General features: G+C 43.6%; 1 long non-coding RNA gene across 4 annotated transcripts in view; it reads right to left on the bottom strand.

Moving 5' to 3' along the window:
• The window catches only part of LOC125963531 (uncharacterized), a 1,468,791-nt gene extending 1,441,801 nt beyond the window's left edge, over positions 1-26,990 (bottom strand). For all 4 annotated transcript variants that reach the window (XR_007475587.1, XR_007475589.1, XR_007475586.1 and 1 more), the window contains exon 1: positions 26,922-26,990. This is a non-coding gene — a long non-coding RNA (uncharacterized LOC125963531). The remainder of the gene's footprint in view (positions 1-26,921) is intronic.
• Between the last annotated feature and the right edge of the window lie 760 nt (positions 26,991-27,750).

Raw genomic sequence — 27,750 nt, 5'->3', positions numbered from 1 at the left:
GAACCTCAGTTACGGTACAAGTTCAATATCACAGAAAGCGAAATATGGATAAAGAAGTTGTGGTACTTACGTACAATGCAATATCACTAGGCAATGAAATCTATGTCATCAGGCCCATAGCAGCATAATGAGTGGATTCAGGTACGATGATTCTAAGTGAAATAAGTCACACAGAAAAAGAAACTTCATAAAATATCACTAATACACGGAACGTAAACTTGGCTACACAGGAACTGAATTACAAAACAGAACAGGGTCTTAAATGTAGAAAACCAACTTATGCTTGCTTAAGGGGAAAGGTGAGTTGGGGTGCTGCATAAAACCAGAGGTTGAAATGAGCACAGATACCGTTCCATAAGCCAAATATGTAATAGACAAGAGCTACTCCTTGCTCAACGAAGTGGACTCAACACCCCATATTAAATGCCTAAGAATATACCTGACTAGTAAGAATCTTAAAACCTATGGATATATATGTCTCCGAAAGAGAATCAAGCATGTGTACAGCGGCATAAACGCAGTAGTGATAGGATTGGTGAGGTTCGGTGAGCAAATGCAGACCCTTTGAAGTCATATTGCATGGTAACCATTCCATGGGTCTCCACTCTCCAGGTTTAAGGGATTCTTCCTTCAGCTAAAACATGCATGTGGAACCCAGAGTATGATCCACTGTGTGATCGGGAAACGTGTTCAAATATGTCTCAGTTTTCATCCCCTGGTACTCGGGTGCAACATTCCAGACGCTTTACTAACACTCTCCCCACTTGGAGAGTCACTGCCTTTAACCTCCTGTTTGGCCCAGTTTGCCATTTCTGCGGAAAATGAACAGGAATAGGGAGAACCCATGAGAGACTAGCTGGAGGTGTCTGGACGGGCAAATTTAACTCTCATTTCCCACCAGGAAGAGGAATTAACCAAAGGCTCAGCGTGCCATGCCGGAACCACACTAGGGCCTGAAGCAATCCTGTGGTGTTGCGGCCAGCTCACAAGAAAGCGAGTTGAAGAAAGGAGCTCAGGGGCACTGTCATTCACAAACGTGCAGAGTTATAAATGACAGCTATCGTCCAAAAATATATTGAAGTAAGGCTGCCAAGAGGACTTGAAAGCGGGGCAGAATTGCAGGAAACCGATTTCAGGAGGTAGACTGGAATTGCATGTAAAGCATAGGAAAAGAGGCAGAACGTCCACAATGATGCACTTGGCCAAAAAGGCCGTATGCGTTTTTTCCTGAATATATTCAGGAAAAAACCCATATGCCCTTTTTGGCCAACCAAGCAAGCTTGCAAAGGAAATCTGCACTACAATGAAGTCTCACTGCCCCCCGGTCAAAACGGCCATCTGAAAAAAGTGTAAAATCCAGAAAGGCAGGACTGGCCATGGAGAACTGGGAGCCTTGTCATGCTGATGGACGGGATGTAAATTGCCAACAGCCACTCTGGAGAAGTGTATGGTGTTTCCTGAAACATCTAAAAAACAAAGCAACAGAGCCTAGGGCACTTCCACTTATGGTCCTATAGCTTAGGGAAATTAAAATCAAAAAGGCACAGCCACCCCAAAGTTTGGGACAGCTCTGTTTACAAGAACCTCGTTTACGGTACAAGTTCAATATCACAGAAAGCGAAAAATGGATAAAGAAGTTGTTGTACTTATGTACAATGCAATATCACTCAGCAATGAAATCTATGTCATCAGGCCCGTAGCAGCATAATGAGTGGATTCAGGTACGATGATTCTAAGTGAAATAAGTCACACAGAAAAAGAAACATCATAAAATATCACTAATACACGGAATGTAAACTTGGCTACACAGGAACTGAATTACAAAACAGAACAGGGTCTCAAATGTAGAAAACCAACTTATGCTTGCTTAAGGGGAAAGGTGAGTTGGGGTGCTGCATAAAACCAGAGATTGAAAGTAGCACAGATACCGTTCCATAAGCCAAATATGTAATAGACAAGAGCTACTCCTTGCTCAACGAAGTGGACTCAACACCCCATAGTAAACGCCTAAGAATATACCTGTCTAGTAAGAATCTTAAATCCTATGGATTTATATGTCTCCGGAGGAGAATCAAGCATGTATACAGCGGCATAAACGCAGCAGTGATACGATTGGTGAGGTTCGGTGAGCCAATGCAGACCCTTTGAAGTCATATTGCATGGTACCCATTCCATGGGTCTCAACTCTCCAGGTTTAAGGGATTCTTCCTTCAGCTAAAACATGCATGTGGAACCCAGAGTATGTTTCACCATGTGATCGGGAAACGTGTTCAAATGTGTGTCAGTTTTCATCCCCTGGTACTCGGGTGCAACATTCCAGACGCTTTACTAACACTCTCCCCACTTGGAGAGTCAGTGCCTTTATCCTCCTGTTTGGCGCAGTTTGCAATTTCTGCGGAAAATGAACAGGAATAGGGAGAACCAATGAGAGACTAGCTGGAGGTGTCTGGACGGGCAAATTTAACTCTCATTTCCCACCAGGAAGAGGAATTAACCAAAGGCTCAGCATGCCATGCCGGAAGCACCCTAGGGCCTGAAGCAATCCTGCGGTGTTGCGGCCAGCTCACAAGAAAGTGAGTTGAAGAAAGGAGCTCAGGGGCACTGTCATTCACAAACCTGCAGAGTTATAAATGACAGCTATCGTCCAAAAATATATTGAAGTAAGGTTGCCAAGAGGACTTGAAAGCGGGGCAGAATTGCAGGAAACCGATTTCAGGAGGTAGACTGGATTTGCATGTAAAGCATAGAAAAAGAGGCAGAACGTCCACAATGATGCACTTGGCCAAAAAGGGTGTATGCGTTTTTTCCTGAATATATTCAGGAAAAAACGCATACGCCCTTTTGGCCAAACAAGCAAGCTTGCAAATGAAATCTGCACTACAATGAAGTCTCACTGCCCCCCGGTCAAAAGGGCAATCTGAAAAAAGTGTAAAATCCAGAAAGGCAGGACAGGCCATGGAGAACTGGGGGCCTTGTTATGCTGATGGGCGGGATGTAAATTGCCAACAGCCACTCTGGAGAAGTGTATGGTGTTTCCTGAAACATCTAAAAAACAAAGCAACAGAGCCTAGGGCACTTCCACTTATGGTCCTATAGCTTAGGGAAATTAAAATAAAAAAGACACAGCCACCCCAATGTTTGGGACGGCTCTGTTTAGAAGAACCTCCTTTACGGTACAAGTTCAATATCACAGAAAGCGAAAAATGGATAAAGAAGATGTGGTACTTACGTACAATGCAATATCACTCAGCAATGAAATCTATGCCATCAGGTCCACAGCAGCATAATGAGTGGATTCAGGTACGATGATTCTAAGTGAAATAAGTCACACAGAAAAAGAAACATCATAAGATATCACTAATACACGGAATGTAAACTTGGCTACACAGGAACTGAATTACAAAACAGAACAGGGTCTCAAATGTAGAAAACCAACTTATGCTTGTTTAAGGGGAAAGGTGAGTTGGGGTGCTGCATAAAACCAAAGGTTGAAAGTAGCACAGATACCGTTCCATAAGCCAAATATGTAATAGACAAGAGCTACTCCTTGCTCAACGAAGTGGACTCAACACCCCATATTAAACGCCTAAGAATATACCTGACTAGTAAGAATATTAAAACCTATGGATGTATATGTCTCCGAAAGAGAATCAAGTGTGTGTACAGCGGCATAAACGCAGCAGTGATAGGAATGGTGAGGTTCGGTGAGCAAATGCAGACCCTTTGAAGTCATATTGCATGGTACCCATTCCATGGGTCTCAACTCTCCAGGTTTAAGGTTTTCTTCCTTCAGGTAAAACATGCATGTGGAACCCACAGTACGATCCACCGTGTGATCGGGAAATTTGTTCAAATGTGTCTCAGTTTTCGTCCCCTGGTACTTGGGTGCAACATTCCAGACGCTTTACTAACACTCTCCCCAGTTGGAGAGTCAGTGCCTTTAACCTCCTGTTTGGCCCAGTTTGCAATTTCTGCAGAAAATGAACAGGAATAGGGATAACCAATGAGAGACTAGCTGGAGGTGTCTGGACGGTCAAATTTAACTCTCATTTCCCACCAGGAAGAGGAATTAACCAAAGGCTCAGCGTGCAATGCCGGAACCACACTAGGGCCTGAAGCAATCCTGCGGTGTTGCGGCCAGCTCACGAGAAAGCGAGTTGAAGAAAGGAGTGCAGGGGCACTGTAATTCACAAACCTGCAGAGTTATAAAGGACAGCTATCGTCCAAAAATATATTGAAGTAAGGCTGCAAAGAGGACTTGAAAGCGGGGCAGAATTGCAAGAAACCGATTTCAGGAGGTAGACTGGAATTGCATGTAAAGCATAGGAAAAGAGGCAGAACGTCCACAATGATGCACTTGGCCAAAAAGGGCGTATGCGTTTTTTCCTGAATATATTCAGGAAAAAACACATACGCCCTTTTTGGCCAACCAAGCAAGCTTGCAAAGGAAATCTGCACTACAATGAAGTCTCACTGCCACCCGGTCAAAAGGGCCATCTGATAAAAGTGTAAAATCCAGAAAGGCAGGACAGGCCATGGAGATCTGGGAGCCTTGTTATGCTGATGGGCGGGATGTAAATTGCCAACAGCCACTCTGGAGAAGTGTATGGTGTTTCCTGAAACATCCAAAAAACAAAGCAACAGAGCCTAGGGCACTTCCACTTATGGTCCTATAGCTTAGGGAAATTAAAATAAAAAAGACACAGCCACACCAAAGTTTGGGATGGCTCTGTTTACAAGAACCTCGTTTTCGGTACAATTTCAATATCACAGAAAGCGAAAAATGGATAAAGAAGTTGTGGTACTTACGTACAATGCAATATCACTCAGCAATGAAATCTATGTCATCAGGCCCATAGCAGCATAATGAGTGGATTCAGGTACAATGATTCTAAGTGAAATAAGTCACACACAAAAAGAAACATCATAAGATATCACTAATACACGGAATGTAAACTTGGCTACACAGGAACTGAATTACAAAACAGAACAGGGTCTCAAATGTACAACAACAACTTATGCTTGCTTAAGGGGAAAGGTAAGTTGGGATGCTGCATAAAACCAGAGATTGACATTAGCACAGATACCGTTCCATAAGCCAAATATGTAATAGACAAGAGCTACTCCTTGCTCAACGAAGTGGACTCAACACCTCATATTAAACGCCTAAGAATATACCTGACTAATAAGAATCTTAAAACCTATGGATTTATATGTCTCCGAAAGAGAATCAAGCATGTGTACAGCGGCATAAACGCAGTAGTGATAGGATTGGTGAGGTTCGGTGAGCAAATGCAGACCCTTTGAAGTCATATTGCATGGTAACCATTCCATGGGTCTCCACTCTCCAGGTTTAAGGGATTCTTCCTTCAGCTAAAACATGCATGTGGAACCCAGAGTATGATCCACTGTGTGATCGGGAAACGTGTTCAAATATGTCTCAGTTTTCGTCCCCTGGTACTCGGGTGCAACATTCCAGACGCTTTACTAACACTCTCCCCACTTGGAGAGTCACTGCCTTTAACCTCCTGTTTGGCCCAGTTTGCCATTTCTGCGGAAAATGAACAGGAATAGGGAGAACCCATGAGAGACTAGCTGGAGGTGTCTGGACGGGCAAATTTAACTCTCATTTCCCACCAGGAAGAGGAATTAACCAAAGGCTCAGCGTGCCATGCCGGAACCACACTAGGGCCTGAAGCAATCCTGTGGTGTTGCGGCCAGCTCACAAGAAAGTGAGTTGAAGAAAGGAGCTCAGGGACACTGTAATTCACAAACCTGCAGAGTTATAAATGACAGCTATCGTCCAAAATTATATTGAAGTAAGGCTGCCAGGAGGACATGAAAGCGGGGCAGAATTGCAGGAAACCGATTTCAGGAGGTAGACTGGAATTGCATGTAAAGCATAGGAAAAGAGGCAGAACGTCCACAATGATGCACGTGGCCAAAAAGGGCGTATGCGTTCTTTCCTGAATATATTCAGGAAAAAACGCATACGCCCTTTTTGGCCAACCAAGCAAGCTTGCAAAGGAAATCTGCACTACAATGAAGTCTCACTGCCCCCCCGGTCAAAAGGGCCATCTGGAAAAAGTGTAAAATCCAGAAAGGCAGGACAGGCCATGGAGAACTGGGAGCCTTGTTATGCTGATGGGCGGGATGAAAATTGCCAACAGCCACTCTGGAGAAGTGTATGGTGTTTCCTGAAACATCTAAGAAACAAAGCAACAGAGCCTAGGGCACTTCCACTTATGGTCCTATAGCTTAGGGAAATTAAAATAAAAAAGACACAGCCACTCCAAAGTTTGGGATGGCTCTGTTTACAAGAACCTCATTTACGGTACAAGTTCAATATCACAGAAAGCGAAAAATGGATAAAGAAGTTGTGGTACTTACGTACAATGCAATATCACTAGGCAATGAAATCTATGTCATCAGGCCCATAGCAGCATAATGAGTGGATTCAGGTACGATGATTCTAAGTGAAATAAGTCACACAGAAAAAGAAACTTCATAAAATATCACTAATACACGGAACGTAAACTTGGCTACACAGGAACTGAATTACAAAACAGAACAGGGTCTTAAATGTAGAAAACCAACTTATGCTTGCTTAAGGGGAAAGGTGAGTTGGGGTGCTGCATAAAACCAGAGGTTGAAATGAGCACAGATACCGTTCCATAAGCCAAATATGTAATAGACAAGAGCTACTCCTTGCTCAACGAAGTGGACTCAACACCCCATATTAAATGCCTAAGAATATACCTGACTAGTAAGAATCTTAAAACCTATGGATATATATGTCTCCGAAAGAGAATCAAGGATGTGTACAGCGGCATAAACGCAGTAGTGATAGGATTGGTGAGGTTCGGTGAGCAAATGCAGACCCTTTGAAGTCATATTGCATGGTAACCATTCCATGGGTCTCCACTCTCCAGGTTTAAGGGATTCTTCCTTCAGCTAAAACATGCATGTGGAACCCAGAGTATGATCCACTGTGTGATCGGGAAACGTGTTCAAATATGTCTCAGTTTTCATCCCCTGGTACTCGGGTGCAACATTCCAGACGCTTTACTAACACTCTCCCCACTTGGAGAGTCACTGCCTTTAACCTCCTGTTTGGCCCAGTTTGCCATTTCTGCGGAAAATGAACAGGAATAGGGAGAACCCATGAGAGACTAGCTGGAGGTGTCTGGACGGGCAAATTTAACTCTCATTTCCCACCAGGAAGAGGAATTAACCAAAGGCTCAGCGTGCCATGCCGGAACCACACTAGGGCCTGAAGCAATCCTGTGGTGTTGCGGCCAGCTCACAAGAAAGCGAGTTGAAGAAAGGAGCTCAGGGGCACTGTCATTCACAAACGTGCAGAGTTATAAATGACAGCTATCGTCCAAAAATATATTGAAGTAAGGCTGCCAAGAGGACTTGAAAGCGGGGCAGAATTGCAGGAAACCGATTTCAGGAGGTAGACTGGAATTGCATGTAAAGCATAGGAAAAGAGGCAGAACGTCCACAATGATGCACTTGGCCAAAAAGGCCGTATGCGTTTTTTCCTGAATATATTCAGGAAAAAACCCATATGCCCTTTTTGGCCAACCAAGCAAGCTTGCAAAGGAAATCTGCACTACAATGAAGTCTCACTGCCCCCCGGTCAAAACGGCCATCTGAAAAAAGTGTAAAATCCAGAAAGGCAGGACTGGCCATGGAGAACTGGGAGCCTTGTCATGCTGATGGACGGGATGTAAATTGCCAACAGCCACTCTGGAGAAGTGTATGGTGTTTCCTGAAACATCTAAAAAACAAAGCAACAGAGCCTAGGGCACTTCCACTTATGGTCCTATAGCTTAGGGAAATTAAAATCAAAAAGGCACAGCCACCCCAAAGTTTGGGACAGCTCTGTTTACAAGAACCTCGTTTACGGTACAAGTTCAATATCACAGAAAGCGAAAAATGGATAAAGAAGTTGTTGTACTTATGTACAATGCAATATCACTCAGCAATGAAATCTATGTCATCAGGCCCGTAGCAGCATAATGAGTGGATTCAGGTACGATGATTCTAAGTGAAATAAGTCACACAGAAAAAGAAACATCATAAAATATCACTAATACACGGAATGTAAACTTGGCTACACAGGAACTGAATTACAAAACAGAACAGGGTCTCAAATGTAGAAAACCAACTTATGCTTGCTTAAGGGGAAAGGTGAGTTGGGGTGCTGCATAAAACCAGAGATTGAAAGTAGCACAGATACCGTTCCATAAGCCAAATATGTAATAGACAAGAGCTACTCCTTGCTCAACGAAGTGGACTCAACACCCCATATTAAACGCCTAAGAATATACCTGAGTAGTAAGAATCTTAAAACCTATGGATTTCTATGTCTCCGAAAGAGAATCAAGCGTGTGTACAGTGGCATAAACGCAGCAGTGATAGGATTGGTGACGTTTGGTGAGCAAATGCAGACCCTTTGACGTCATATTGCATGGTACCCATTCCATGGGTCTCCACTCTCCAGGTTTAAGGGATTCTTCCTTCAGCTAAAACATGCATGTGGAACCCAGAGTATGATCCACCGTGTGATCGGGAAACGTGTTCAAATGTGTCTCAGTTTTCGTCCCCTGGTACTCGGGTGCAACATTCCAGACGCTTTACTAACACTCTCCCCACTTCAGAGTCAGTGCCTTTAACCTCCTGTTTGGCCCAGTTTGCTATTTCTGTGGAAGATGAACAGCAATAGGGAGAACCAATGAGAGACTAGCTGGAGGTGTCTGGACGGGCAAATTTAACTCTCATTTCCCACCAGGAAGAGGAATTAACCAAAGGCTCAGCGTGCCGTGCCGGAACCACACTAGGGCCTGAAGCAATCCTGCGCTGTTGCGGCCAGCTCACAAGAAAGGGAGTTGAAGAAAGGAGCTCAGGGGCACTGTCATTCACAAACCTGCAGACTTATAAATGACAGCTATTCTCCAAAAATATATTGAAGTAAGGCTGCCAAGAGGACTTGAAAGCGGGGCAGAATTGCAGGAAAGCGATTTCAGGAGGTACACTGGAATTGTATTTAAAGCATAGGAAAAGAGGCAGAACGTCCACAATGATGCACTTGGTCAAAAAGTGCGTATGCGTTTTTTCCTGAATATATTCAGGAAAAAACGCATACGCCCTTTTTGGCCAACCAAGCAAGCTTGTAAAGAAAATCTGCACTACAATGAAGTCTCACTTCCCCCCGGTCAAAAGGGCCATCTGAAAAAAGTGTAAAATCCAGAAAGGCAGGACAGGCCATGGAGAACTGGGAGCCTTGTTATGCTGATGGGCGGGATGTAAGTTGCCAACAGCCACTCTGGAGAAGTGTATGGTGTTTCCTGAAACATCTAAAAAACAAAACAACAGAGCCTAGGGCACTTCCACTAATGGTCCTATAGCTTAGGGAAATTAAAATCAAAAAGGCACAGCCACCCCAAAGTTTGGGTCGGCTCTGTTTACAAGAACCTCGTTTACGGTACAAGTTCAATATCACAGAAAGCGAAAAATGGATAAAGAAGTTGTGGTACTTACGTACAATGCAATATCACTCAGCAATGAAATCTATGTCACCAGGCACGTAGCAGCATAATGAGTGGACTCAGGTACGATGATTCTAAGTGAAATAAGTCACACAGAAAAAGAAAAATCATAAGATATCATTAATACACGGAATGTAAACATGGCTACACAGGAACTGAATTACAAAACAGAACAGGGTCTCAAATGTAGAAAAGCAACTTATGCTTGCTTAGGGGAAAGGTGAGATGGGGTACTGCATAAAACCAGAGATTGCAATGAGCACAGATACCGTTCCATAAGTCAAATATGTAATAGACAAGAGCTACTCCTTGCTCAACGAAGTGGACTCAACACCCCATATTAAACGCCTAAGAATATACCTGACTAGTAAGTATCTTAAAACCTATGGATTTCTATGTCTCCAAAAGAGAATCAAGCGTGTGTACAGCGGCATAAACGCAGCAGTGATAGGATTGGTGAGGTTCGGTGAGCAAATGCAGACCCTTTGAAGTCACATTTCATGGTACCCATTCCATGGGTCTCAACTCTCCAGGTTTAAGGGATTCTTCCTTCAGCTAAAACATGCATGTGGAACCCAGAGTATGATCCACCGTGTGATCGAGAAATGTGTTCAAATATGTCTCAGTTTTCGTCCCCTGGTACTCGGGTGCAACATTCCAGACGCTTTACTAACACTCTCCCCACTTGGAGAGTCAGTGCCTTTAACCTCCTGTTTGGCCCAGTTTGCAATATCTGCGGAAAATGAACAGGAATAGGGAGAACCAATGAGAGACTAGCTGGAGGTGTCTGGACGGGCAAATTTAACTCTCATTTCCCACCAGGAAGAGGAATTAACCAAAGGCTCAGCATGCCGTGCCGGAACCACACTAGGGCCTGAAGCAATCCTGCAGTGTTGCGGCCAGCTCACAAGAAAGTGAGTTGAAGAAAGGAGCTCAGGGGCACTATCATTCACAAACCTGCAGAGCTATAAATGACAGCTATTCTCCAAAAATATATTCAAGTAAGGCTGCCAAGAGGACTTGAAAGCGGGGCAGAATTGCAGGAAACCGATTTCAGGAGGTAGACTGGAATTGCATGTAAAGCATAGGAAAAGAGGCAGAACGTCCACAATGATGCACTTGTCCAAAGGGGTGTATGCGTTTTTTCCTGAATATATTCAGGAAAAAACGCATACGCCTTTTTTCGCCAACCAAGCAAGCTTGCAAAGGAAATCTGCACTACAATGAAGTCTCACTGCCCCCCTGTCAAAAGGGCCATCTGAAAAAAGTGTAAAATCCAGAAAGTCAGGACAGGCCATGGAGAACTGGGAGCCTTGTTATGATGATGGGTGGGATCTAAATTGCCAACAGCCACTCTGGAGAAGTGTATGGTGTTTCCTGAAACATCTAAAAAACAAAGCAACAGAGCCTAGGCCACTTCCACTTATAGTCCTATAGCTTAGTGAAATTAAAATAAAAAAGACACAGCCACCCCAAAATTTGGGATGGCTCTGTTTACGAGAACCTCATTTACGGTACAAGTTCAATATCACAGAAAGCGAAATATGGATAAAGAAGTTGTGGTACTTACGTACAATGCAATATCACTAGGCAATGAAATCTATGTCATCAGGCCCGTAGCAGCATAATGAGTGGATTCAGCTACGATGATTCTAAGTGAAATAAGTCACAGAGAAAAAGAAACATCATAAGATATCACTAATACACGGAATGTAAACTTGGCTACACAGGAACTGAATTACAAAACAGAACAGGGTCTCAAATGTAGAAAACCAACTTATGCTTGCTTAAGGAGAAAGGTGAGTTGGGGTGCTGCATAAAACGAGAGATTGAAATTAGCACAGATACCGTTCCATAAGCCAAATATGTAATAGACAAGAGCTACTCCTTGCTCAACGAAGTGGACTCAACACCCCATATTAAACGCTTAAGAATATACCTGACTAGTAAGAATCTTAAAACCTATGGATTTCTATGTCTCCGAAAGAGAATCAAGCATGTGTACAGCGGCATAAACGCAGCAGTGATAGGATTGGTGAGGTTCGGTGAGCAAATGCAGACCCTTTGAAGTCATATTGCATGGTACCCATTCCATGGGTCTCAACTCTCCAGGTTTCAGGGATTCTTCCTTCAGCTAAAACATGCCTGTGGAACCCAGAGTATGATCCACCGTGTGATCGGGAAACGTGTTCAAATATGTCTCAGATTTCTTCCCCTGGTACTCGGGTGCAACATTCCAGACGCTTTACTAACACTCTCCCCACTTGGAGAGTCAGTGCCTTTAACCTCCTGTTTGTCCCAGTTTGCAATTTCTGCGGAAGATGAACAGGAATAGGGAGAACCAATGAGAGACTAGCTGGAGGTGTCTGGACGGGCAAATTTAACTCTCATTTCCCACCAGGAAGAGGAATTAACCAAAGGCTCAGCATGCCGTGCCAGAACCACACTAGGGCCTGAAGCAATCCTGCGGTGTTGCGGCCAGCTCACAAGAAAGCGCGTTGAAGAAAGGAGATCAGGGGCACTGTAATTCACAAACCTGCAGAGTTATAAATGACAGCTATCGTCCAAAAATATATTGAAGTAAGGCTGCCAAGAGGACTTGAAAGCGGGACAGAATTGCAGGAAACCGATTTCAGGAGGTAGACTGGAATTTCATGTAAAGCATAGGAAAAGAGGCAGAACGTCCACAATGATGCACTTGGCCAAAAAGGGCGTATGCGTTTTTTCCTGAATATATTCAGGAAAAAACGCATACGCACTTTTTGGCCAACCAAGCAAGCTTGCAAAGGAAATCTGCACTACAATGAAGTCTCACTTCCCACCCGGTCAAAAGGGCCATCTGAAAAAACTGTAAAATCCAGAAAGGCAGGAAAGGCCATGGAGAACTGGGAGCCTTGTTATGCTGATGGGCGGGATGTAAATTGCCAACAGCCACTCTGGAGAAATGTATGGTGTTTTCTGAAACATCTAAAAAATGAAGCAACAGAGCCTAGGGCACTTCCACTTATAGTCCTATAGCTTAGGGAAATTAAAATCAAAAAGACACAGCCACCCCAAAGTTTGGGACGGCTCTGTTTACAAGAACCTCCTTTACGGTACAAGTTCAATATCACAGAAAGCGATAAATGGATAAAGAAGTTGTGGTACTTACGTACAATGCAATATCACTCAGCAATGAAATCTATGTCATCAGGCCCGTAGCAGCATAATGAGTGGATTCAGCTACGATGATTCTAAGTGAAATAAGTCACACAGAAAAAGAAACATCATAAGATATCACTACTACACGGAATGTAAACTTGGCTACACAGGAACTGAATTACAAAACAGAACAGGGTCTCAAATGTAGAAAACCAACTTACGCTTGCTTAAGGGGAAAGGTGAGTTCGTGTGCTGCATAAAATCAGAGACTGAAATGAGCCCAGATACCGTTCCATAAGCCAAATATGTAATAGAGAAGAGCTACTCCTTTCTCAACGAAGTGGACACAACAGCACATTTTAAACGCCTAAGAATATACCTGACTAGTAAGAATCTTAAAACCTATGGATTTATATGTCTCCGAAAGAGAATCAAGCGTGTGTACAGCGGCATAAACGCAGCAGTGATAGGATTGGTGAGGTTCGGTGAGCAAATGCAGACCCTTTGAAGTCATATTGCATGGTACCCATTCCATGGGTCTCAACTCTCCAGGTTTAAGGGATTCTTCCTTCAGCTAAAACATGCATGTAGAACCCAGAGTATGATCCACCATGTGATGGGGAAACGTGTTCAAATGTGTCTCAGCTTTCGTCCCATGGTACTCGGGTGCAACATTCCAGAAGCTTTACTAACACTCTCCCCACTTGGAGAGTCAGTGCCTTTAACCTCCTGTTTGGCCCAGTTTGCAATTTCTGCAGAAGATGAACAGCAACAGGGAGAACCAATGAGAGACTAGCTGGAGGTGTCTGGACGGGCAAATTTAACTCTCATTTCCCACCAGGAAGAGGAATTAACCAAAGGCTCAGCATGCCGTGCCGGAACCACACTAGGGCCTGAAGCAATCCTGCGCTGTTGCGGCCAGCTCACAAGAAAGGGAGTTGAAGAAAGGAGCTCAGGGGCACTGTCATTCACAAACCTGCAGACTTATAAATGACAGCTATTCTCCAAAAATATATTGAAGTAAGGCTGCCAAGAGGACTTGAAAGCGGGGCAGAATTGCAGGAAAGCGATTTCAGGAGGTACACTGGAATTGTATTTAAAGCATAGGAAAAGAGGCAGAACGTCCACAATGATGCACTTGGTCAAAAAGTGCGTATGCGTTTTTTCCTGAATATATTCAGGAAAAAACGCATACGCACTTTTTGGCCAACCAAGCAAGCTTGTAAAGAAAATCTGCACTACAATGAAGTCTCACTTCCCCCCGGTCAAAAGGGCCATCTGAAAAAAGTGTAAAATCCAGAAAGGCAGGACAGGCCATGGAGAACTGGGAGCCTTGTTATGCTGATGGGCGGGATGTAAGTTGCCAACAGCCACTCTGGAGAAGTGTATGGTGTTTCCTGAAACATCTAAAAAACAAAACAACAGAGCCTAGGGCACTTCCACTTATGGTCCTATAGATTAGGGAAATTAAAATCAAAAAGGCACAGCCACCCCAAAGTTTGGGTCGGCTCTGTTTACAAGAACCTCGTTTATGGTACAAGTTCAATATCACAGAAAGCGAAAAATGGATAAAGAAGTTGTGGTACTTACGTACAATGCAATATCACTCAGCAATGAAATCTATGTCACCAGGCACGTAGCAGCATAATGAGTGGACTCAGGTACGATGATTCTAAGTGAAATAAGTCACACAGAAAAAGAAAAATCATAAGATATCATTAATACACGGAATGTAAACATGGCTACACAGGAACTGAATTACAAAACAGAACAGGGTCTCAAATGTAGAAAAGCAACTTATGCTTGCTTAGGGGAAAGGTGAGATGGGGTACTGCATAAAACCAGAGATTGCAATGAGCACAGATACCGTTCCATAAGTCAAATATGTAATAGACAAGAGCTACTCCTTGCTCAACGAAGTGGACTCAACACCCCATATTAAACGCCTAAGAATATACCTGACTAGTAAGTATCTTAAAACCTATGGATTTCTATGTCTCCAAAAGAGAATCAAGCGTGTGTACAGCGGCATAAACGCAGCAGTGATAGGATTGGTGAGGTTCGGTGAGCAAATGCAGACCCTTTGAAGTCACATTTCATGGTACCCATTCCATGGGTCTCAACTCTCCAGTTTTAAGGGATTCTTCCTTCAGCTAAAACATGCATGTGGAACCCAGAGTATGATCCACCGTGTGATCGAGAAATGTGTTCAAATATGTCTCAGTTTTCGTCCCCTGGTACTCGGGTGCAACATTCCAGACGCTTTACTAACACTCTCCCCACTTGGAGAGTCAGTGCCTTTAACCTCCTGTTTGGCCCAGTTTGCAATATCTGCGGAAAATGAACAGGAATAGGGAGAACCAATGAGAGACTAGCTGGAGGTGTCTGGACGGGCAAATTTAACTCTCATTTCCCACCAGGAAGAGGAATTAACCAAAGGCTCAGCATGCCGTGCCGGAACCACACTAGGGCCTGAAGCAATCCTGCAGTGTTGCGGCCAGCTCACAAGAAAGTGAGTTGAAGAAAGGAGCTCAGGGGCACTATCATTCACAAACCTGCAGAGTTATAAATGACAGCTATTCTCCAAAAATATATTCAAGTAAGGCTGCCAAGAGGACTTGAAAGCGGGGCAGAATTGCAGGAAACCGATTTCAGGAGGTAGACTGGAATTTCATGTAAAGCATAGGAAAAGAGGCAGAACGTCCACAATGATGCACTTGTCCAAAGGGGCGTATGCGTTTTTTCCTGAATATATTCAGGAAAAAACGCATACGCCTTTTTTCGCCAACCAAGCAAGCTTGCAAAGGAAATCTGCACTACAATGAAGTCTCACTGCCCCCCGGTCAAAAGGGCCATCTGAAAAAAGTGTAAAATCCAGAAAGTCAGGACAGGCCATGGAGAACTGGGAGCCTTGTTATGATGATGGGTGGGATCTAAATTGCCAACAGCCACTCTGGAGAAGTGTATGGTGTTTCCTGAAACATCTAAGAAACAAAGCAACAGAGCCTAGGCCACTTCCACTTATAGTCCTATAGCTTAGTGAAATTAAAATCAAAAAGACACAGCCACCCCAAAGTTTGGGATGGCTCTGTTTACGAGAACCTCATTTACGGTACAAGTTCAACATCACAGAAAGCGAAATATGGATAAAGAAGTTGTGGTACTTACGTACAATGCAATATCACTAGGCAATGAAATCTATGTCATCAGGCCCGTAGCAGCATAATGAGTGGATTCAGCTACGATGATTCTAAGTGAAATAAGTCACAGAGAAAAAGAAACATCATAAGATATCACTAATACACGGAATGTAAACTTGGCTACACAGGAACTGAATTACAAAACAGAACAGGGTCTCAAATGTAGAAAACCAACTTATGCTTGCTTAAGGAGAAAGGTGAGTTGGGGTGCTGCATAAAACGAGAGATTGAAATTAGCACAGATACCGTTCCATAAGCCAAATATGTAATAGACAAGAGCTACTCCTTGCTCAACGAAGTGGACTCAACACCCCATATTAAACGCTTAAGAATATACCTGACTAGTAAGAATCTTAAAACCTATGGATTTCTATGTCTCCGAAAGAGAATCAAGCATGTGTACAGCGGCCTAAACGCAGCAGTGATAGGATTGGTGAGGTTCGGTGAGCAAATGCAGACCCTTTGAAGTCATATTGCATGGTACCCATTCCATGGGTCTCAACTCTCCAGGTTTCAGGGATTCTTCCTTCAGCTAAAACATGCCTGTGGAACCCAGAGTATGATCCACCATGTGATCGGGAAACGTGTTCAAATATGTCTCAGATTTCTTCCCCTGGTACTCGGGTGCAACATTCCAGACGCTTTACTAACACTCTCCCCACTTGGAGAGTCAGTGCCTTTAACCTCCTGTTTGTCCCAGTTTGCAATTTCTGCGGAAGATGAACAGGAATAGGGAGAACCAATGAGAGACTAGCTGGAGGTGTCTGGACGGGCAAATTTAACTCTCATTTCCCACCAGGAAGAGGAATTAACCAAAGGCTCAGCATGCCGTGCCAGAACCACACTTGGGCCTGAAGCAATCCTGCGGTGTTGCGGCCAGCTCACAAGAAAGCGCGTTGAAGAAAGGAGATCAGGGGCACTGTAATTCACAAACCTGCAGAGTTATAAATGACAGCTATCGTCCAAAAATATATTGAAGTAAGGCTGCCAAGAGGACTTGAAAGCGGGACAGAATTGCAGGAAACCGATTTCAGGAGGTAGACTGGAATTTCATGTAAAGCATAGGAAAAGAGGCAGAACGTCCACAATGATGCACTTGGCCAAAAAGGGCGTATGCGTTTTTTCCTGAATATATTCAGGAAAAAACGCATACGCCCTTTTTGGCCAACCAAGCAAGCTTGCAAAGGAAATCTGCACTACAATGAAGTCTCACTTCCCACCCGGTCAAAAGGGCCATCTGAAAAAACTGTAAAATCCAGAAAGGCAGGAAAGGCCATGGAGAACTGGGAGCCTTGTTATGCTGATGGGCGGGATGTAAATTGCCAACAGCCACTCTGGAGAAATGTATGGTGTTTTCTGAAACATCTAAAAAATGAAGCAACAGAGCCTAGGGCACTTCCACTTATAGTCCTATAGCTTAGGGAAATTAAAATCAAAAAGACACAGCCACCCCAAAGTTTGGGACGGCTCTGTTTACAAGAACCTCCTTTACGGTACAAGTTCAATATCACAGAAAGCGATAAATGGATAAAGAAGTTGTGGTACTTACGTACAATGCAATATCACTCAGCAATGAAATCTATGTCATCAGGCCCGTAGCAGCATAATGAGTGGATTCAGCTACGATGATTCTAAGTGAAATAAGTCACACAGAAAAAGAAACATCATAAGATATCACTACTACACGGAATGTAAACTTGGCTACACAGGAACTGAATTACAAAACAGAACAGGGTCTCAAATGTAGAAAACCAACTTACGCTTGCTTAAGGGGAAAGGTGAGTTCGTGTGCTGCATAAAATCAGAGACTGAAATGAGCCCAGATACCGTTCCATAAGCCAAATATGTAATAGAGAAGAGCTACTCCTTTCTCAACGAAGTGGACACAACAGCACATTTTAAACGCCTAAGAATATACCTGACTAGTAAGAATCTTAAAACCTATGGATTTATATGTCTCCGAAAGAGAATCAAGCGTGTGTACAGCGGCATAAACGCAGCAGTGATAGGATTGGTGAGGTTCGGTGAGCAAATGCAGACCCTTTGAAGTCATATTGCATGGTACCCATTCCATGGGTCTCAACTCTCCAGGTTTAAGGGATTCTTCCTTCAGCTAAAACATGCATGTAGAACCCAGAGTATGATCCACCATGTGATGGGGAAACGTGTTCAAATGTGTCTCAGCTTTCGTCCCATGGTACTCGGGTGCAACATTCCAGAAGCTTTACTAACACTCTCCCCACTTGGAGAGTCAGTGCCTTTAACCTCCTGTTTGGCCCAGTTTGCAATTTCTGCAGAAGATGAACAGCAACAGGGAGAACCAATGAGAGACTAGCTGGAGGTGTCTGGACGGGCAAATTTAACTCTCATTTCCCACCAGGAAGAGGAATTAACCAAAGGCTCAGCATGCCGTGCCGGAACCACACTAGGGCCTGAAGCAATCCTGCGCTGTTGCGGCCAGCTCACAAGAAAGGGAGTTGAAGAAAGGAGCTCAGGGGCACTGTCATTCACAAACCTGCAGACTTATAAATGACAGCTATTCTCCAAAAATATATTGAAGTAAGGCTGCCAAGAGGACTTGAAAGCGGGGCAGAATTGCAGGAAAGCGATTTCAGGAGGTACACTGGAATTGTATTTAAAGCATAGGAAAAGAGGCAGAACGTCCACAATGATGCACTTGGTCAAAAAGTGCGTATGCGTTTTTTCCTGAATATATTCAGGAAAAAACGCATACGCACTTTTTGGCCAACCAAGCAAGCTTGTAAAGAAAATCTGCACTACAATGAAGTCTCACTTCCCCCCGGTCAAAAGGGCCATCTGAAAAAAGTGTAAAATCCAGAAAGGCAGGACAGGCCATGGAGAACTGGGAGCCTTGTTATGCTGATGGGCGGGATGTAAGTTGCCAACAGCCACTCTGGAGAAGTGTATGGTGTTTCCTGAAACATCTAAAAAACAAAACAACAGAGCCTAGGGCACTTCCACTTATGGTCCTATAGATTAGGGAAATTAAAATCAAAAAGGCACAGCCACCCCAAAGTTTGGGTCGGCTCTGTTTACAAGAACCTCGTTTATGGTACAAGTTCAATATCACAGAAAGCGAAAAATGGATAAAGAAGTTGTGGTACTTACGTACAATGCAATATCACTCAGCAATGAAATCTATGTCACCAGGCACGTAGCAGCATAATGAGTGGACTCAGGTACGATGATTCTAAGTGAAATAAGTCACACAGAAAAAGAAAAATCATAAGATATCATTAATACACGGAATGTAAACATGGCTACACAGGAACTGAATTACAAAACAGAACAGGGTCTCAAATGTAGAAAAGCAACTTATGCTTGCTTAGGGGAAAGGTGAGATGGGGTACTGCATAAAACCAGAGATTGCAATGAGCACAGATACCGTTCCATAAGTCAAATATGTAATAGACAAGAGCTACTCCTTGCTCAACGAAGTGGACTCAACACCCCATATTAAACGCCTAAGAATATACCTGACTAGTAAGTATCTTAAAACCTATGGATTTCTATGTCTCCAAAAGAGAATCAAGCGTGTGTACAGCGGCATAAACGCAGCAGTGATAGGATTGGTGAGGTTCGGTGAGCAAATGCAGACCCTTTGAAGTCACATTTCATGGTACCCATTCCATGGGTCTCAACTCTCCAGTTTTAAGGGATTCTTCCTTCAGCTAAAACATGCATGTGGAACCCAGAGTATGATCCACCGTGTGATCGAGAAATGTGTTCAAATATGTCTCAGTTTTCGTCCCCTGGTACTCGGGTGCAACATTCCAGACGCTTTACTAACACTCTCCCCACTTGGAGAGTCAGTGCCTTTAACCTCCTGTTTGGCCCAGTTTGCAATATCTGCGGAAAATGAACAGGAATAGGGAGAACCAATGAGAGACTAGCTGGAGGTGTCTGGACGGGCAAATTTAACTCTCATTTCCCACCAGGAAGAGGAATTAACCAAAGGCTCAGCATGCCGTGCCGGAACCACACTAGGGCCTGAAGCAATCCTGCAGTGTTGCGGCCAGCTCACAAGAAAGTGAGTTGAAGAAAGGAGCTCAGGGGCACTATCATTCACAAACCTGCAGAGTTATAAATGACAGCTATTCTCCAAAAATATATTCAAGTAAGGCTGCCAAGAGGACTTGAAAGCGGGGCAGAATTGCAGGAAACCGATTTCAGGAGGTAGACTGGAATTTCATGTAAAGCATAGGAAAAGAGGCAGAACGTCCACAATGATGCACTTGTCCAAAGGGGCGTATGCGTTTTTTCCTGAATATATTCAGGAAAAAACGCATACGCCTTTTTTCGCCAACCAAGCAAGCTTGCAAAGGAAATCTGCACTACAATGAAGTCTCACTGCCCCCCGGTCAAAAGGGCCATCTGAAAAAAGTGTAAAATCCAGAAAGTCAGGACAGGCCATGGAGAACTGGGAGCCTTGTTATGATGATGGGTGGGATCTAAATTGCCAACAGCCACTCTGGAGAAGTGTATGGTGTTTCCTGAAACATCTAAGAAACAAAGCAACAGAGCCTAGGCCACTTCCACTTATAGTCCTATAGCTTAGTGAAATTAAAATCAAAAAGACACAGCCACCCCAAAGTTTGGGATGGCTCTGTTTACGAGAACCTCATTTACGGTACAAGTTCAACATCACAGAAAGCGAAATATGGATAAAGAAGTTGTGGTACTTACGTACAATGCAATATCACTAGGCAATGAAATCTATGTCATCAGGCCCGTAGCAGCATAATGAGTGGATTCAGCTACGATGATTCTAAGTGAAATAAGTCACAGAGAAAAAGAAACATCATAAGATATCACTAATACACGGAATGTAAACTTGGCTACACAGGAACTGAATTACAAAACAGAACAGGGTCTCAAATGTAGAAAACCAACTTATGCTTGCTTAAGGAGAAAGGTGAGTTGGGGTGCTGCATAAAACGAGAGATTGAAATTAGCACAGATACCGTTCCATAAGCCAAATATGTAATAGACAAGAGCTACTCCTTGCTCAACGAAGTGGACTCAACACCCCATATTAAACGCTTAAGAATATACCTGACTAGTAAGAATCTTAAAACCTATGGATTTCTATGTCTCCGAAAGAGAATCAAGCATGTGTACAGCGGCCTAAACGCAGCAGTGATAGGATTGGTGAGGTTCGGTGAGCAAATGCAGACCCTTTGAAGTCATATTGCATGGTACCCATTCCATGGGTCTCAACTCTCCAGGTTTCAGGGATTCTTCCTTCAGCTAAAACATGCCTGTGGAACCCAGAGTATGATCCACCATGTGATCGGGAAACGTGTTCAAATATGTCTCAGATTTCTTCCCCTGGTACTCGGGTGCAACATTCCAGACGCTTTACTAACACTCTCCCCACTTGGAGAGTCAGTGCCTTTAACCTCCTGTTTGTCCCAGTTTGCAATTTCTGCGGAAGATGAACAGGAATAGGGAGAACCAATGAGAGACTAGCTGGAGGTGTCTGGACGGGCAAATTTAACTCTCATTTCCCACCAGGAAGAGGAATTAACCAAAGGCTCAGCATGCCGTGCCAGAACAACACTTGGGCCTGAAGCAATCCTGCGGTGTTGCGGCCAGCTCACAAGAAAGCGCGTTGAAGAAAGGAGATCAGGGGCACTGTAATTCACAAACCTGCAGAGTTATAAATGACAGCTATCGTCCAAAAATATATTGAAGTAAGGCTGCCAAGAGGACTTGAAAGCGGGACAGAATTGCAGGAAACCGATTTCAGGAGGTAGACTGGAATTTCATGTAAAGCATAGGAAAAGAGGCAGAACGTCCACAATGATGCACTTGGCCAAAAAGGGCGTATGCGTTTTTTCCTGAATATATTCAGGAAAAAACGCATACGCCCTTTTTGGCCAACCAAGCAAGCTTGCAAAGGAAATCTGCACTACAATGAAGTCTCACTTCCCACCCGGTCAAAAGGGCCATCTGAAAAAACTGTAAAATCCAGAAAGGCAGGAAAGGCCATGGAGAACTGGGAGCCTTGTTATGCTGATGGGCGGGATGTAAATTGCCAACAGCCACTCTGGAGAAGTGTATGGTGTTTTCTGAAACATCTAAAAAATGAAGCAACAGAGCCTAGGGCACTTCCACTTATAGTCCTATAGCTTAGGGAAATTAAAATCAAAAAGACACAGCCACCCCAAAGTTTGGGACGGCTCTGTTTACAAGAACCTCCTTTACGGTACAAGTTCAATATCACAGAAAGCGAAAAATGGATAAAGAAGTTGTGGTACTTACGTACAATGCAATATCACTCAGCAATGAAATCTATGTCATCAGGCCCATAGCAGCATAATGAGTGGATTCAGCTACGATGATTCTAAGTGAAATAAGTCACACAGAAAAAGAAACATCATAAGATATCACTACTACACGGAATGTAAACTTGGCTACACAGGAACTGAATTACAAAACAGAACAGGGTCTCAAATGTAGAAAACCAACTTACGCTTGCTTAAGGGGAAAGGTGAGTTCGTGTGCTGCATAAAATCAGAGACTGAAATGAGCCCAGATACCGTTCCATAAGCCAAATATGTAATAGAGAAGAGCTACTCCTTTCTCAACGAAGTGGACACAACAGCACATTTTAAACGCCTAAGAATATACCTGACTAGTAAGAATCTTAAAACCTATGGATTTATATGTCTCCGAAAGAGAATCAAGCGTGTGTACAGCGGCATAAACGCAGCAGTGATAGGATTGGTGAGGTTCGGTGAGCAAATGCAGACCCTTTGAAGTCATATTGCATGGTACCCATTCCATGGGTCTCAACTCTCCAGGTTTAAGGGATTCTTCCTTCAGCTAAAACATGCATGTAGAACCCAGAGTATGATCCACCATGTGATGGGGAAACGTGTTCAAATGTGTCTCAGCTTTCGTCCCATGGTACTCGGGTGCAACATTCCAGAAGCTTTACTAACACTCTCCCCACTTGGAGAGTCAGTGCCTTTAACCTCCTGTTTGGCCCAGTTTGCAATTTCTGCAGAAGATGAACAGCAACAGGGAGAACCAATGAGAGACTAGCTGGAGGTGTCTGGACGGGCAAATTTAACTCTCATTTCCCACCAGGAAGAGGAATTAACCAAAGGCTCAGCGTGCCGTGCCGGAATCACACTAGGGCCTGAAGCAATCCTGCGGTGTTGCGGCCAGCTCACAAGAAAGCGAGTTGAAGACAGGAGCTCAGGGGCAGTGTAATTCACAAACATGCAGAGTTATAAATGACAGCTATCGTCCAAAAATATATTGAAGTAAGGCTGCCAAGAGGACTTGAAAGCGGGGCAGAATTGCAGGAAACCGATTTCAGGAGGTAGACTGGAATTGCATTTAAAGCATAGGAAAAGAGGCAGAACGTCCACAATGCTGCACTTGGCCAAAAAGGGCGTATGCGTTTTTTCCTGAATATATTCAGGAAAAAACCATACACACTTTATGGCCAACCAAGCAAGCTTGCAAAGGAAATCTGCACTACAATGAAGTCTCACTGCCCCCCGGTCAAAAGGGCCATCTGAAAAAAGTGTAAAATCCAGAAAGCCAGGACATGCCATGGAGAAATGGGAGCCTTGTTATGCTGATGGGCGTGATGTAAATTGCCAACAGCCACTTGGAGAAGTGTATGCTGTTTCCTGAAACATCTAAAAAACAAAGCAACAGAGCCTAGGGCATTTCCACTTATGGTCCTATAGCTTAGGGAAATTAGAATCAAAAAGACACAGCCACCCCAAAGTCTGGGACGGCTCTGTTTACAAGAACCTCATTTACGGTACAAGTTCAATATCGCAGAAAGCAAAAAATGGATAAAGAAGTTGTGGTACTTACGTACAATGCAATATCACTCAGCAATGAAATCTATGTCATCAGGCCCGTAGCAGCATAATGAGTGGATTCAGCTACGATGATTCTAAGTGAAATAAGTCACACAGAAAAAGAAACATCATAAGATATCACTAATACACGGAATGTAAACTTGGCTACACAGGAACTGAATTACAAAATAGAACAGGGTCTCAAATGTAGAAAAGCAACTTACGCTTGCTTAAGGGGAAAGGTGAGTTGCGGTGCTGCATAAAACCAGAGTTTGAAATTAGCCCAGATACCATTCCATAAGCCAAATATGTAATAGACAAGAGCTACTCCTTGCTCATCGAAGTGGTCACAACATCCCATAGTAAACGCCTAAGAATATACCTCACTAGTAAGAATCTTAAAACCTATGGATTTATGTCTCCGAAAGAGAATCAAGTGTGTGTACAGCAACATAAACGCAGCAGTGATAGGACTGGTGACGTTCGGTGAGCAAATGCAGACCCTTTGACGTCATATTGCATGGTACCCATTCCATGGGTCTCAACTCTCCAGGTTTAAGGGATTCTTCCTTCAGCTAAAACATGCATGTGGAACCCAGAGTATGATCCACCGTGTGATCGGGAAACGTGTTCAAATGTGTCTCAGTTTTCATCCCCTGGTACTCGGGTGCAACATTCCAGACGCTTTACTAACACTCTCCCCACTTGGAGAGTCAGTGCCTTTAACCTCCTGTTTGGCCCAGTTTGCTATTTCTGTGGAAGATGAACAGCAATAGGCAGAACCAATGAGAGAGTAGCTGGAGGTGTCTGGACGGGCAAATTTAACTCTCATTTCCCACCAGGAAGAGGAATTAACCAAAGGCTCAGCGTGCCGTGCCGGAACCACACTAGGGCCTGAAGCAATCCTGCGGTGTTGCGGCCAGCTCACAAGAAAGCGAGTTGAAGAAAGGAGCTAAGGGGCACTGTAATTCACAAACCTGCAGAGTTATAAATGACAGCTATCGACGAAATATATATTGAAGTAAGGGTGCCAAGAGGACTTGAAAGCGGGGCAGAATTGCAGGAAACCGATTTCAGGAGGTAGACTGGAATTGCAGGTAAAGCATAGGAAAAGAGGCAGAACGTCCACAATGATGCACTTGGCCAAAAAGGGCGTATGCGTTTTTTCCTGAATATATTCAGGAAAAAACACATACGTCCTGTTTGGCAAACCAAGCAAGCTTGCAAAGGAAATCTGCACTACAATGAAGTCTCACTTCCCCCAGGTCAAAAGGGCCATCTGAAAAAAGTGTAAAATCCAGAAAGGCAGGACAGGCCATGGAGAACTGGGAGCCTTGTTATGCTGATGGGCGGGATGTAAATTGCCAACAGCCACTCTGGAGAAGTGTATGGTGTTTCCTGAAACATCTAAAAAACAAAGCAACAGAGCCTAGGGCACTTCCACTTATGGTCCTATAGCTTAGGGAAATTAAAATCAAAAAGACACAGCCACCCCAATGTTTGGGACGGCTCTGTTTACACGAACCGCGTTTACGGTACAAGTTCAATATCGCAGAAAGCAAAAATGGATAAAGAAGTTGTGGTACTTACGTACAATGGAATATCACTCAGCAATGAAATGTATGTCATCAGGCCTGTAGAAGCATAATGAGTGGATTCAGCTATGATGATTCTAAGTGAAATAAGTCACACAGAAAAAGAAACATCATAAGATATCACTAATACAAGGAATGTAAACTTGGCTACACAGGAACTGAATTACAAAACAGAACAGGGTCTCAAATGTAGAAAACCAACTTATGCTTCCTTAAGGGGAAAGGTGAGTTCGGGTGCTGCATAAAACCAGAGATTGAAATTAGCACACATACCGTTCCATAAGCTAAATATGTAACAGACTAGAGCTACTCCTTGCTCAACGAAATGGACTCAACACCTCATATTAAACACCTAAGAATATACCTTATTAGTAAGAATCTTAAAACCTATGGATTTATATGTCTCTGAAAGAGAATCAAGCGTGTGTGTAGTGGCATAAAGGCAGCAGTGATAGGATTGGTGAGGTTCGGTGAGCAAATGCAGACCCTTTGAAGTCATATTGCATGGTACCCATTCCATGGGTCTCAACTCTCCAGTTTTAAGGGATTCTTCCTTCAGCTAAAACATGCATGTGGAACCCAGAGTATGATCCACCATGTGATTGGGAAACGTGTTCAAATGTGTCTCAGTTTTCGTCCCCTGGAACTCGGGTGCAACATTCCAGACGCTTTACTAAAACAATCCCCACTTGGAGAGTCAGTGCCTTTAACCTCATGTTTGTCCCACCTTGAAATTTCTGCGGAAGATGAACAGGAATACAGAGAACCAATGAGAGACTAGCTGGAGGTGTCTGGACGGGCAAATTTAACTCTCATTTCCCACCAGGAAGAGGAATTAACCAAAGGCTCAGCGTGCCGTGCCGGAACCACACTAGGGCCTGAAGTAATCCTGCGGTGTTGCGGCCACCTCACAAGAAAGCGAGTTGAAGAAAGGACCTCAGGGGCACTGTAATTCACAAACCTGCAGAGTTATAAATGACAGCTATCGTCCAAAAATATATTGAAGTAAGGCTGCCAAGAGGACTTGAAAGCGGGGCAGAATTTCAGGAAACCGATTTCAGGAGGTAGACTGGAATTGCATTTAAAGCAAAGGAAAAGAGGCAGAACGTCGACAATGATGAACTTGGCCAAAAAGGGCGTATGCGTTTTTTCCTGAATATATTCAGGAAAAAACCCATACGCACTTTTTGGCCAACCAAGCAAGCTTGCAAAGGAAATCTGCACTACAATGAAGTCTCACTTCCTCCCAGTCAAAAGGGCCATCAGAAAAAAGTGTAAAATCCAGAAAGGCAGGACAGGCCATGGAGAACTGGGGGCCTTGTTATGCTGATGGGCAGGATGTAAATTGCCAACAGCCACTCTGGAGAAGTGTATGGTGTTTCCTGAAACATCTAAAAAACAAAGCAACAGAGCCTAGGGCACTTCCACTTATGGTCCTATAGCTTAGGGAAATTAAAATCAAAAAGACACAGCCACCCCAATATTTGGGATGGCTCTGTTTACACGAACCGCGTTTACAGTACAAGTTCAATATCGCAGAAAGCAAAAAATGGATAAAGAAGTTGTGGTACCTACGTACAAAGCAATATCACTCAGCAATGAAATCTATGTCATCAGGCCCGTAGCAGAATAATGAGTGGATTCAGCTACGATGATTCTAAGTGAAATAAGTCACACAGAAAAAGAAACATCATAAGATATCACTAATACACGGAATGTAAACTTGGCTACACAGGAACTGAATTACAAAACAGAACAGGGTCTCAAATGTAGAAAACAAACTTACGCTTGCTTAACGGGAAAGGTGAGTTGGGGTGCTGCATAAAACCAGAGATTGAAATTAGCACAGATACCGTTCCATAAGCCAAATATGTAACAGACAATAGCTACTCCTTCCTCAACGAAATGGACTCAACACTTCATATTAAACGCCTAAGAATATACCTGATTAGTAAGAATCTTAAAACCTATGGATTTATATGTCTCCAAAAGAGAATAAAGCGTTTGTGTAGCGGCATAAACGCAGAAGTGATAGGATTGGTGAGCTTCGGTGAGCAAATGCAGACCCTTTGAAGTCATATGGCATGGTACCCATTCCATGGGTCTCAACTCTCCAGGTTTAAGGGATTCTTCCTTCAGCTAAAACATGCATGTGGAACCCAGAGTATGATCCACCGTGTGATCAGGAAACGTGTTCAAATGTGTCTCAGTTTTCGTCCCCTGGTACTCGGGTGCAACATTCCAGACGCTTTACTAACACTCTCCCCACTTGGAGAGTCAGTGCCTTTAACCTCTGGTTTGGCCCAGTTTGCTATTTCTGTGGAAGATGAACAGCAATAGGGAGAACCAATGAGAGAGTAGCTGGAGGTGTCTGGACGGGCAAATTTAACTCTCAATTCCCACA

The sequence above is a fragment of the Orcinus orca genome, chromosome 2 (genome assembly GCF_937001465.1).
Source record: "Orcinus orca chromosome 2, mOrcOrc1.1, whole genome shotgun sequence".
In the NCBI taxonomy this organism is placed as follows: Eukaryota; Metazoa; Chordata; class Mammalia; order Artiodactyla; family Delphinidae; genus Orcinus; species Orcinus orca.
This window is presented reverse-complemented; position numbering and strand designations above follow the sequence as displayed.